At 47.4% G+C, this 11,212-nt stretch overlaps 1 non-coding gene across 1 annotated transcript; it reads right to left on the reverse strand.

Moving 5' to 3' along the window:
• Positions 1-10,853: 10,853 nt before the first annotated feature.
• Positions 10,854-10,926, reverse strand: trnav-aac. Its single transcript has one exon. It is a non-coding gene; the product is annotated as a tRNA-Val (tRNA).
• Between the last annotated feature and the right edge of the window lie 286 nt (positions 10,927-11,212).

The raw sequence follows: 11,212 nt of genomic DNA on the forward strand, positions 1-11,212 counted from the left end.
TAAAGCAACAATTGCTCTGTCGGGGAGAATAGAACTGAAGGCTCAGGCAATGGCAGCACGATAGTTGGAAATGGGTTGACTATGGTATTAGGAAAACAAAGATAGTTAGAAATGGGTTGGAAATGGTATTAGGAAAACAAAGATAGTTTTAAGGGATTTATACTTGTATTGGTAAACATTTGAAATAAGTTATATATTTAAGTGGATTTAATTTAATGTATCTGTGCTTGGAAGGGTCAAACCTATAGTTAGATTCATAATGGACAAAGATGTTTGTATGTGTGGGGGTTAGTTAGGTTCCAGCTGTGATTCTACTGTGCATAGAGAGGGAAGAGTAAATAAACCAACAATTGGTGCCTTGCAACCGGGGCTTTGTAAAGTTAGAGACCAAAGTATTGTTCAGAAGAATTCAAAGAAGAGTAGAAAAAGTGTTCTGAGTTAACGAGATAATTGTAGTAACCGGATTTAAAGGGGGCCGAAAACTTCAGAGGTAAATCAAAAGTTTGATGCCACTTTTAATAGAATCTGGGAATTGTGAGTTAAAAAAATTGTGAACAGTTTGTACAGCAGTCAAGAAAAAGAAATCCTGGGCTGGATTTGCTGTTAAAAGATGAGTGGAAGCTTTGTTTAAAATAATCAAATGGAAAACCTGGAATGGATTGCGGAATGCAAACCCCTAATGGAGAGCATTATTGTGAAAGAAGATTTGAAAGTGGGTTTTGGGAATGGAGTTTGGTAACTCTAATGCAACAATACCTTTTGAAATTCTGAGGAGACATCCACAGACACTAACTTGAGTTCAAAATGAACTGTGTGTATTTTTTTCCTTTTTAAAAAGAATTTAGAGTACCTAATTCATTTTTTTCCAACTAAGGGGCAATTTAGCATGGCCAATCCACCTACCCTGCACATCTGTGGGTTATGGGGGTGAAACCCACCCAAACACAGGGAGAATGTGCAAACTCCACACAAACAATGATTGAACCCGGAACCTCAGCACCATGAGGCAGCAATGCTAACCACTGTGCCATTGTGCTGCCTGGGTGTGTGTATTTGACCACAGTCAATCTGAGTGCTTAAATGGACTTTGTGGTACTGAGACCATTGTAGTTTAAGATACACTTTCTAATCCATGTTAACCTTACTCTGTGTACAGTTTGAAACTAAGGGGGAGTAAATGAGTATTGTATCATAATCCTAATGTCTCATGTATAATAAATGTTTTTTCTTGTTAAAACCAATTAGCGGTCCTGTGACTGTTCTTGCACGTTTTTCAAAGAAAGTAAAAGTTATGTCTTTTGAGTCAGGGTCCATTCTGGGAACTTCCTGACCAGTTATAACACCAACTGGGATTGTAACACTGGAAAGCATTTGATGTCCCAGCAGAGTTCAGGCAGCTTAAACAGAGAATTGAATTACACTTCTAAAACCATGAGATTGTGGCTCCAGAGAATCAAGCTATCAATATTGGGATCACCACTGGAAACAAAGTACTTCACTGGATTAATGCCTGTGTTGTCGAAGGAGTTAAGGAGGGAGAGTTTGATGGCAGACTCACATTCCGAACACTGTTTTCTTTTTCTGAGTCTGATTATTGCCCTGTCACACAATCCCACTCAGTAACATGTAGGGAATCTGTCATATTGCACAAAGCACAGGTAAGTTGGCACCTTAACTCTCACAGAAGGAAATCCACCCTGAAACCTGTGTAATTTGTCTATCTTTCCCGTTGGTTCATATTGAGAAAAACTTTCAACATCGTCTGTTGACATCGTGAGCCAAACACTTGGCAGTCAATTGTGTTTATGTGTTTCATTTGTTTCAAATGCCGTGATTGGAGTGACGATCACGTGAAAGCATGTAATCCAGCATGGTGCTCAGTTGCCGTAATTTGGAGATTATAATGAAGCTAGCATTGGCAAAACATCCTGGGTAGGATTCTCTCAGCCCACGCTGGTCTGGAGAATCACCGGGGCCGGGCGCGACGCCACCCCGCGCTCTCAGGAGAATCAGCGCCATTGGAGCCGGCGTGGTCGGCGTGACGCCGGTCGGGGGCCGCTCTACGTGGGCCCCCCAGTGATTCTCCGCCTGGGATGGGCAGAGCGGCCGCAATAAATATCCGAGTCCCGCTGGCGCCGTCCACGTGTGGTCTTACCCGGCCGGACCTTGGCGTGCATCCATCTGGCCGCGGCCTGGTGGGGTAGGGACGGGGGTTCCGAGCCTGGGGAGGGGGGGGGGGGGGCTCTGCTGTGGCCTGGCCTGCGATTGGGTCCTACTGATCGGCGGGCCGGCATCTCGGGTTGGGGGCCCCTTTTGCTTCACACTGGCCCCTCTAGCCCTACGCCATGTTGCGTTGGGGCCGGCGTGGAGAAGGGAACCACTGCGCATTTGTGCAACTGCACCGGTCATTCATGCCGGCCGCAGCATGCATGTGCAGACCTGCAACGCCCATTTCACGCCGGCATCGGCAGCTGGAGCGGCGTGGGTCGCTCCAGTGCCGTCCTGGCCCCATGTAGGGCTCGGAATAGCTGCTCCTGAGGCCATGTTGATGCCGCCGTGAAACGGGACGGTGTTTACGAGGGCGTCAACACTTCGCCTCAGGATCAGAGAATCGCGCCCCCTATTCTTTAATGTTTTTCTGCTAAATGTGTTGCATTGTGAATCAGGGGCGCCAGGCTGATAAAGTTGATCTCACAACCCCTGCTTGACCCGTGAGAACATCTGAACATAGCAATGTACCTACTGATTGGAATAATAGACCACCAGTCCACAACCTGACCCATTAAAAATGTTATATGTCGTTATTGTAATTTTTCTATTTCATAAGACTTAGTTTGAAATTGCATCTTTAATTAACTCTCTCTCCAGAAAGTTAATGAATGCATTTGATCAGTTAAAATAAACAGGTTGATGCCAGTATTAAACTAGCAGAGAGAGGAACGTGGTAAACATTTACTAATATTGCAGTAATGTATGAGGCTGTGTGCAGCACAATAATACAATAGCTGCTTAGATTTGCCTTGTGTCATGGCTAACTGAAGGATTAAGAATGAATAAGATTCTTTCCGTGAATAGAAGTGACAGCATTCAGCTTATGATATCCATGTAAATGAAAGGTGGCAAACAAAATCATCAAAACGAAGCAATTAACAATTCTGGGCGAAAGCAGTTGTTTTGACAGAGAAAGCAAACAGCCCAGAGTTTGTCAGTGAACTAGAGTAGAAAGCGTCTATTATATAGAGCTTAGCAGAATAGTACATTGTAGGAAACTGAATTAAATGGCTTATTACAATTAGTTCCGCAGCGTTGAAAAATCAGTCTCACAGGAGAGGAGGAGGTAAGGGTGAAGAATTAATTACAAAAGGAGCCACTACAGACAGTTAAAAAAATGTTTTCAACTGACTAAACATATAGTGAAACAAATCAACAACTATTGTGCTCACTAAAGTTTCACACGTTAATGTTAGAGAGGGTACTTTCATATTCAATAGTACGCAAGAAACTTTCAATCATTTCATCGAACATTCCAATTATGAAGAACAAGATGGTGCAAAACCAATGCAATGGTTTTGGAGGTTGTTTCAGTAACAACACAATGAAAAGATCCATTGGCATTCGCTAAAGTTGCCAAATCCATAAAAATAACCCTATAATTAGGTTTTCAAGGTAGAAAGAAAATACTTCTTGCCAGACTGGATTGAGGGTCTGAAAGAACACTACAAACCTCTAAACTTCATGGCCAACGTTAAATAAACCCTTTATGGTTCTTTGTGCATTGAACCCATACAGCACCTTAGCAACAAGGCAGGAATGCAGCAATGTTGATTGTAAGATAGGGTGTGCTCTCTGCAGAGATGTGATTGAATGGCTTATTCCCATACAACGGCTGACATATTCAAAGGTGCATTAACAACACTAAAGAAAGTTCACAGCAGGTATCCACTAAGAACTTTTTACCATACAGGAGTTTTGTTTATGAAAATATTGGTTATAAGTAATGAAACAGCATTCATTGAAAAAATTAACACGCTGATGTAAGAATATAAGAACATAAGAAATAGGAGTAGACTATTAAACCCCTCAAACTACACTACCATTCAATATGATCATGGATGATCTTCTATCTCAATTCCACTTGCCTTCCTGCTCTTCACATCCCTTGACTCCCTGAGAGATCAAAATCTGTCAATCTCATTCTTGAATCAATGATGAAGAATACACAACCCATTGGGGTAGAGAATTCCAAAAATTCACAACCTGAATGAAGAAATTCCTCCTCGTCTCAGTCCTAAACGATTGATTCGTTATCCAGAGTCTGTTCCCTTGCGTCTTTTATTTCCCAGCCAGTGGGAACATCCTCTCAATGTCCATCCTATTAAGTCCCTTCGCAATCCTGTATGTTTTTATAAGATCACCTCTCATTCTCCTAAATCCCAATAATGTAGGCCCCATTTACTCCCCTCATCATTAGTCAATCCCCTCATCCCAGGGTCAAATCATTTGTTGTACTGTCTCCAAAGTAAGTATTGTGGTGAATGTATTGCTGTAACAATTCACCATGTGCTTATTTGTATTACGTTGTTGCCCATATGGGCTCCACCTATGGACCATTGTATGGTAATACCTATAATGTAACATGTTGGGGCCTGTGTGGGCTCTGCTCCTGGCTCCACCCCTTGAGGGGAGGTATAAACAGCAGTCTCCCTGTAGGCGGCTCCCACTAACAGATCAGTCGCAGGCAGGCACTGTTCTAGTTGATTAAAGCCACAGTTTACTTCTACTCCTGGTTTTGTGTGAATTGATGGTCGCATCAATTTAATCAACTACAACGCCAGTATGGAATCGGCCCTCAAACCTGACCGACTGGAACTCGATCCGCAGGCCGCGGAGGCAAAAGAGATTTTTTCGCACTGGCTCTGCTGTTTCTTTTTTTTTAACAAACAATTTTATTGAGGTATTTTAGGCATATAGAAAAAGTGACATTGTACTGTACAAAAACAAAAAGAAGTCAAGACACAAATTACAAATTAAACATAGTGCAAACCACGGCTCTGTTCACGCATGGACCTGCCTCAATATCCCCCAACTCTACTCTACTCTACCCTAGAGCCCCCCCCCCCCCCGCTGATGCTTACTCCTCTGCAAAGAAGTCAAGAAATGGCTGCCACCTTCGGGCGAACCCTAATAGCGAACCTCTCAAGGCGAACTTGACTTTCTCTAGGCCAAGAAAGCTCGCCATGTCCGATAGCCATACCTCAGCCCTCGGGGGCTTTGAGTCCCTCCATGCTGACAGTATTCGTCGCCGGGCTACCAGGGAAGCAAAGGCCAGAACGCCTCCTCCCTCTCTTCCTGGGCTCCCGGGTTCTCCGAAACCCCAAAGATTGCCACCTCCGGGCTCATTACCACCCCAGTTTTCAATACCCAGGACGGCTCTGCTGTTTCAAGGCCTACCTCGCCTTCCATCTCCGACGAACAGAAGCTGAGTCTCCTCCATGCACGGGTGAGCCTTCGAATCTCTGTTCAACTCAAGGAAGCCTCCACCTACGCAGACGCCCTCGCGATGTCAGAGCGCCTCTACGTAAGGCCCGTGAACGAGGTATACGCGCGGCATCTCCTCACCACTCACCGCCAGCCTCCCGGGGAATCGCTGGAAGAGTACCTACACGACCTCAAAGTCCTTGCATGAAGCTGCAATTACCAGGCCGTTACGGCCACTCAACATAGGGAGCTCGCCATCCGGGACTCCTACGTGGCTGGAGTCAGGTCCAACTACGTGAGACTGCATCTACTCAAAAAAGGTGCCCTAGACCTGGAAGAGACGGTAAAATTAGCCTCCTCTCTGGAAGTAGCGTTCCAAAGCCTTAACGCATTCCCGTCCGATCACGCGACCCCCTCATGGACCCCCGACCAAAGAATACCCCAGGCCTGTGCCGCGCGGCTGCCCGCCCACCATGGGGGGGGGGGGCTACCCTGTTATTTCTGCGGCCAGCCTCAACACTCCAGGCAGCGCTGCCCAGCCCGGAACGCGAACTGCAGTGACTGCGGGAGAAAAGGACATTTTGCTAATGATTGCCTGGCCAGGTCCATAAACTCTAAATCGCAGGCTCAACCCTCCGACTCACAGGTTGCAGGTCCCACAGTGTGGCAGCGTGTCTGCCGGCTCCGCCCCCTGGACGCATCATCGACCTCGTGCTGTTTGTGAGGGCAGCCATCTCCAAGCTTGCACAACATGTGTGACTCACGGGGGCCGCCATCTTGGTCATCCTCGCCCACACAGCCTGCCACGTGCAAGTCATGGGGGCTGCCATCTTGGACGCCATCTTCCTCACCGCCCGACACGTGCGACCGGCGGGGGCCGCCTTCTTGGCCGTCACCTGCTACGCCGCCCGACACGTGCAACCAACGGGGGCAGCCATCTTGGGGCTGCCCCGGCACCTTCGACCACGCCGGCTACCTGCAACTCAGCGCGGTCACCCTTGACCAGTCGTGACCCAAACACCTCCGGAGCTCTATGGACATGAAACGCCTTGCCTCTTCGACTCCAGGAGCACAGAGAGCTTCATTCATCCGGACATAGTAAGACGCTGCTCGCCCCCAATCTTCCCGGCGCATCAAACCATCTCCCTCGCCTCCGGCTCGCACTCGGTGCAGGTCCGAGGATGCACTACTGCAACCCTCACAATACAGGGAGCCGAGTGCGCCAATATTAAATTATATGTGCTCCCAGACCTCTGTGCTCCTCTCCTATTGGGACTAGATTTCCAATGTAACTGAAGTGTTGGCTAGTGTAGACTTGAGAGATGAACAGACACTTCCAACACTGATGAAGGTTCAACTCAATTTTATTAACTATTTCTAACTAACTAACACACGATGACTGTGGGTCTAAATGATGCTAACTTAAACTAGAGACCTAAGCCTTGTCCGAACCAGGTGATTCTCTCAGCACATGGTGTGAGTCTGTGCTGGGCTGGATGAGTTCTTGTTACACTCAGAGGCAGCATCCAGAATGAGCAGGAACCGTGGTGCCCTCTGCCTTTATAGTGTGTGTATTCTAACTGGTGATTGGCTGCAGTGTTTGTACATGTTGATTGGTCCCTGTCTGTGTCCATCAGTGTGTGTCTGCACCATGATATACTGGTGTATATTATGACAGTAACCTCAGGAGCCTCACCCTGAAGTTCGGCGTGCCCCTACCCCCACTCACCATATGTAGCCTCGCGACCCTAAAGGCCGACCCTCCCCCACTCTTCGCAAATCTCACCGCCGACTGCAAACCAGTTGCCACCAGAAGCAGGCGGTACAGCATCCAGGATAGGACTTTTATCAGGTCAGAGGTCCAGTGACCCTTGCGGGAGGGAACCATCAAGGCCAGCAATAGCCCCTGTCGAGCCCAGGTGGTGGTCGTCAGGACCGGGGAAAAGAACCAGATGGTTATAGATTATAGTCAAACCATAAACCGGTACACGCAGCTCGATGCATACCCCCTTCCCCGGATTGCAGACATGGTTAATCAGATCGCGTTCATGAGCGACGAACTGCGTCAGAACCTGCTCAGCAAAGGCATCGCTTCGAGCAGGCCTACCAGTTATAACCCAAGAGGAAACGGGCAGGTGGGGAGGGAGAATGCGACGGTCTGGAAGACCGTCCTCCTGGCCTTACGGTCTAGGAATCTCCCGGTCTCCCACTGGCAAGAGGTCCTCCCCGACGCACTCCACTCTATTAAGTCCTTACTTTGCACGAGACCCCTCATGACCGCCTATTTGCTTTCCCCAGGAAATCCACCTCCCTGGCAGAAGACAGTGGGGCCCGTCCTGCTCTGAAGCATGTCAGGAGCCATAAGTCTGACCCCCTGGTCGAGAGGGTCCAGCTCCTACACTCCAAACCCCAGTACGCATACATCGAACACCCTGACGTCGACAGAATACGGTCTCCCTCCGGGTTCAAGATGGGTGGTCAGTGAGGTGCGCAACAAGATGGCAGCCTTGCAGGCCGTGGTAATGGCGGTCCATGCCTGGATACCGCCCCAGTCCCGTGGGGTCACCCCGGCCACTCAGCTTGTTCCCCCTTGGCAGGGTCCCCATCAACCCCAGCCAGCTGGCCAGTGTCCGGCCCAGCAATCCACAGTTGTGCCTCTCAGTGTCCGACCTCCTCTCTCTCCCTCATAAACCACGTCGGCGGTTTCACGATTTTTAAAACCACAAGTGAACCCTGCCATTGGGAACTCAGGCTATGAGGCGGAGAATCGCGCAGGCCTCGCAGAATACTGGGTTGGGAACGCTAATGATACTCAAACGGTGTCTACTGCACGCGCTTTCCAGAAAGCATTGAAGCCGTTGTCGAGGTGTCGGAGAATTGCGATTTGGCGTCAAATCGTCACCTGCCATGATATTGTCATCGGGACCTATTCTCCGCCCAATCACTTTTCGCGATTTCCGTCAGAACCTCACCCATGGCCTTTCATAATATAAATTGAATCTTTTTGCGTTAATTTACATTAGCTATTTTCCAATCGAATGGAACCTTCCTCGAACCTAAGGAAGTTTGGAAAATTAAAACAAATGCCTCACCTATCCCACTGGCCCCTTCTTTTAAGGGATAAAGTCCCTCAGGACCCAGGGATTTTTCAGCTCGCAGCTCCAACAATTTGCTTAATAACATTTCCCCGATGATTGTATTTTTCCTGAGTTCCTCCCTCTCTTCCATGTCCTGATTTAAAGCTATTTCAAGGATTACTTTTATCCCCGATAGTGAAGACTGATGTAAAATATCTGTTTGATTCATCCGCCATTTCCTTATTTTTCATGATTAATTCCCCAGATTCACTTTCTATAGGACCAATGCTTACTTTGTTAACTCTTTTCTTATTTAAATATCTATCGAGACTCTTATCATCAGCACGGAAGCACAGTGAGTAGCACTGTTGCTTCACAGCTCCAGGGTCCCAGGTTCCATTTCCAGTTTGGGTCTCTGTCTGTGTGGAGTCTGCATGTTCTCCCTGTGTCTGCGGGGGTTTCCTCCGGGTGCTCCAGTTTCCTCCCACAAATCCCGAAAGATGTGTTGTTAGGTGAATTGGACAATCTAAATTCTCCCTCTGTGTACCTGAACAGACGCCGGAGCGTGGCGACTAATGAGTAACTTCATTGCAGTGTTAATGTAAGCCTACTTGTGACAATAAAGGTTATTATTATCAGTCTTTATAATTCTAGCTAGCTTTCTCTTTCCCTGCTTATTAATCTTTTAATCATTTTTTGCTGTTCTTTAGGTTTGATGCAACCTTTAGTTTTTGAGTTTTTTGGTGGGTCCTCCGCTTGAAATGTTTCATTCCCATTGTATCTATTTTGTGTATTCTGAAATATCCCTTAAATGTCTGCCGTGGCCCCTCTATCCCTTAACTAATTTGCCAGTTAGCTTTGGTTTCATGTCCTCAAAATTGCCCTTATTTAACTTTAGAACATTGGTCTTAGACCCACTCTTCTCTCCCTCAAACTGAATGTAAAATTCAATCGTATTATGTTCGCTTCTACTTCGGGGTGTGCCTTCACTATGAGGTTATCCATTAATCCTATCTTGTTGCACAATACCAGGTTTAGTAAGCCTGCTCTCCGGTTGGCTCCTAAACGTGCTGTTCTAATAAACAATCCCAAAAACATTATATGAATTCCTCATCTGGCTACCTCTGCCCATATGAGTTTTTAGTCTATATGTAAATTAAAATCCCCCATGATTATTGCTGTACTTTTCTGACAAGTTCCCATTGTCTCTTCCTTGGTACTCTCTGATAAACAATTTTAATTTTTTTGGCATTGTAAACAGTAGAATTACAGAACGTGAAAACAAAAGGACTGTACAATAAACAAAGTACACACTGCAATTGCCCCAACCCGTCCTGCCTCGATCTGCCTAATTGACCCCCTATACTACATTCCCCTAACGCTCCCCCCCCCGCCCGCCCCCCTGCTGACGATTAATTCTCCGCAAAGAAGTCAATGAATGGTTGTCACCTCTGGGCGAACCCTAACAACAACCCTCTCAAGGCGAACTTGAATTTCTCTAAGCCCAGGAAACTCGCCATGTCTGACAGCCAGGCTTCCGCCTTCGGGGGCTTTGATTCCGTCCAAGCCAGAAGTATCCGTCTCCGGGCTACCAGGGAAGCAAAGGCCAAAACGTCGGCCTCTTTCTCCCCCCCGGACTTCCGGGGCCTCTGAAACCTCAAAAAATCCCCACCTCCGGACCCATTCAATACTCCAGACATGACGTCCTCGAACCCCTGCCAGTAACTCCTAAGTTTTGGACACACCCAAAACATGTGGACATGGTCTGCCGGTCCTCTCAGACACTTTATACACCTGTCCTCAACACCAAAGAATCTGCTCATCTGGGACACTGTGATGTGGGCCCGGTGGACAACCTTAAACTGAATCAGGCTGAGCCTGGCACATGTTGCAGTCCCATTTACCCTGCTTAGCGCATCCGCCCACAGGCCTTCCTCAATCTCCCCTCCCAACTCCTCCTCCCATTTATGCCTCAGTTCCTCGGCCTGCATCTCCTCCGCCCCCATGAGCTCCTTGCAAATATCCGATTCACAGACGAACCCAGCACGTGTTTTTCGGCAGTGGGGGCGGGGCGCCCACCAGGGGGGTTTACAGGTCTCGCCATTGAAATGAAATGAAATTAAAATTGCTTATTGTCATGAGCATGCTTCAATTAAGTTACTGTGAAAAGCCCCTAGCCGCCACATTCCGGCGCCTGTCCGGGGAGGCTGGTATGGGAATCGAACCGTGCTGCTGGCCTGCTTGGTCTGCTTTAAAAGCCAGTGATTTAGCCCAGTGAGCTAAACCAGCCCCTAAAACTGTTTCCGCCCGGTTTCGAACCAGGGACCTTTCGCGTGTTAGGTGAATGTGATAACCATTACACTATGGAACCTTGTGTGAATTAGTGCAAGTAGTTACAAACGGGGCCTGGGCAGCATGGTTGCTGGGGGGGAGGAGGGGGGTGAAAAATAATCCCGCCCAACATTCGTCTTACTTTGAACTTAAATTTTTTAAATGCATTTCATACAAATCTGGCTCATTAAAACTAACACCTACAATTGTTTGTTTCAGTCCTTGTAGTGTCTTGCACTAGTTATTTACAATGATACCGTTGTCCCCAGGACACATGTTATAAAAGAGTGACAATGGCATCCTCATCCCTGGGGAAAATGCAATGT

Source organism: Scyliorhinus canicula, chromosome 14 (assembly GCF_902713615.1).
Source record: "Scyliorhinus canicula chromosome 14, sScyCan1.1, whole genome shotgun sequence".
NCBI classification, from domain to species: domain Eukaryota; kingdom Metazoa; phylum Chordata; class Chondrichthyes; order Carcharhiniformes; family Scyliorhinidae; genus Scyliorhinus; species Scyliorhinus canicula.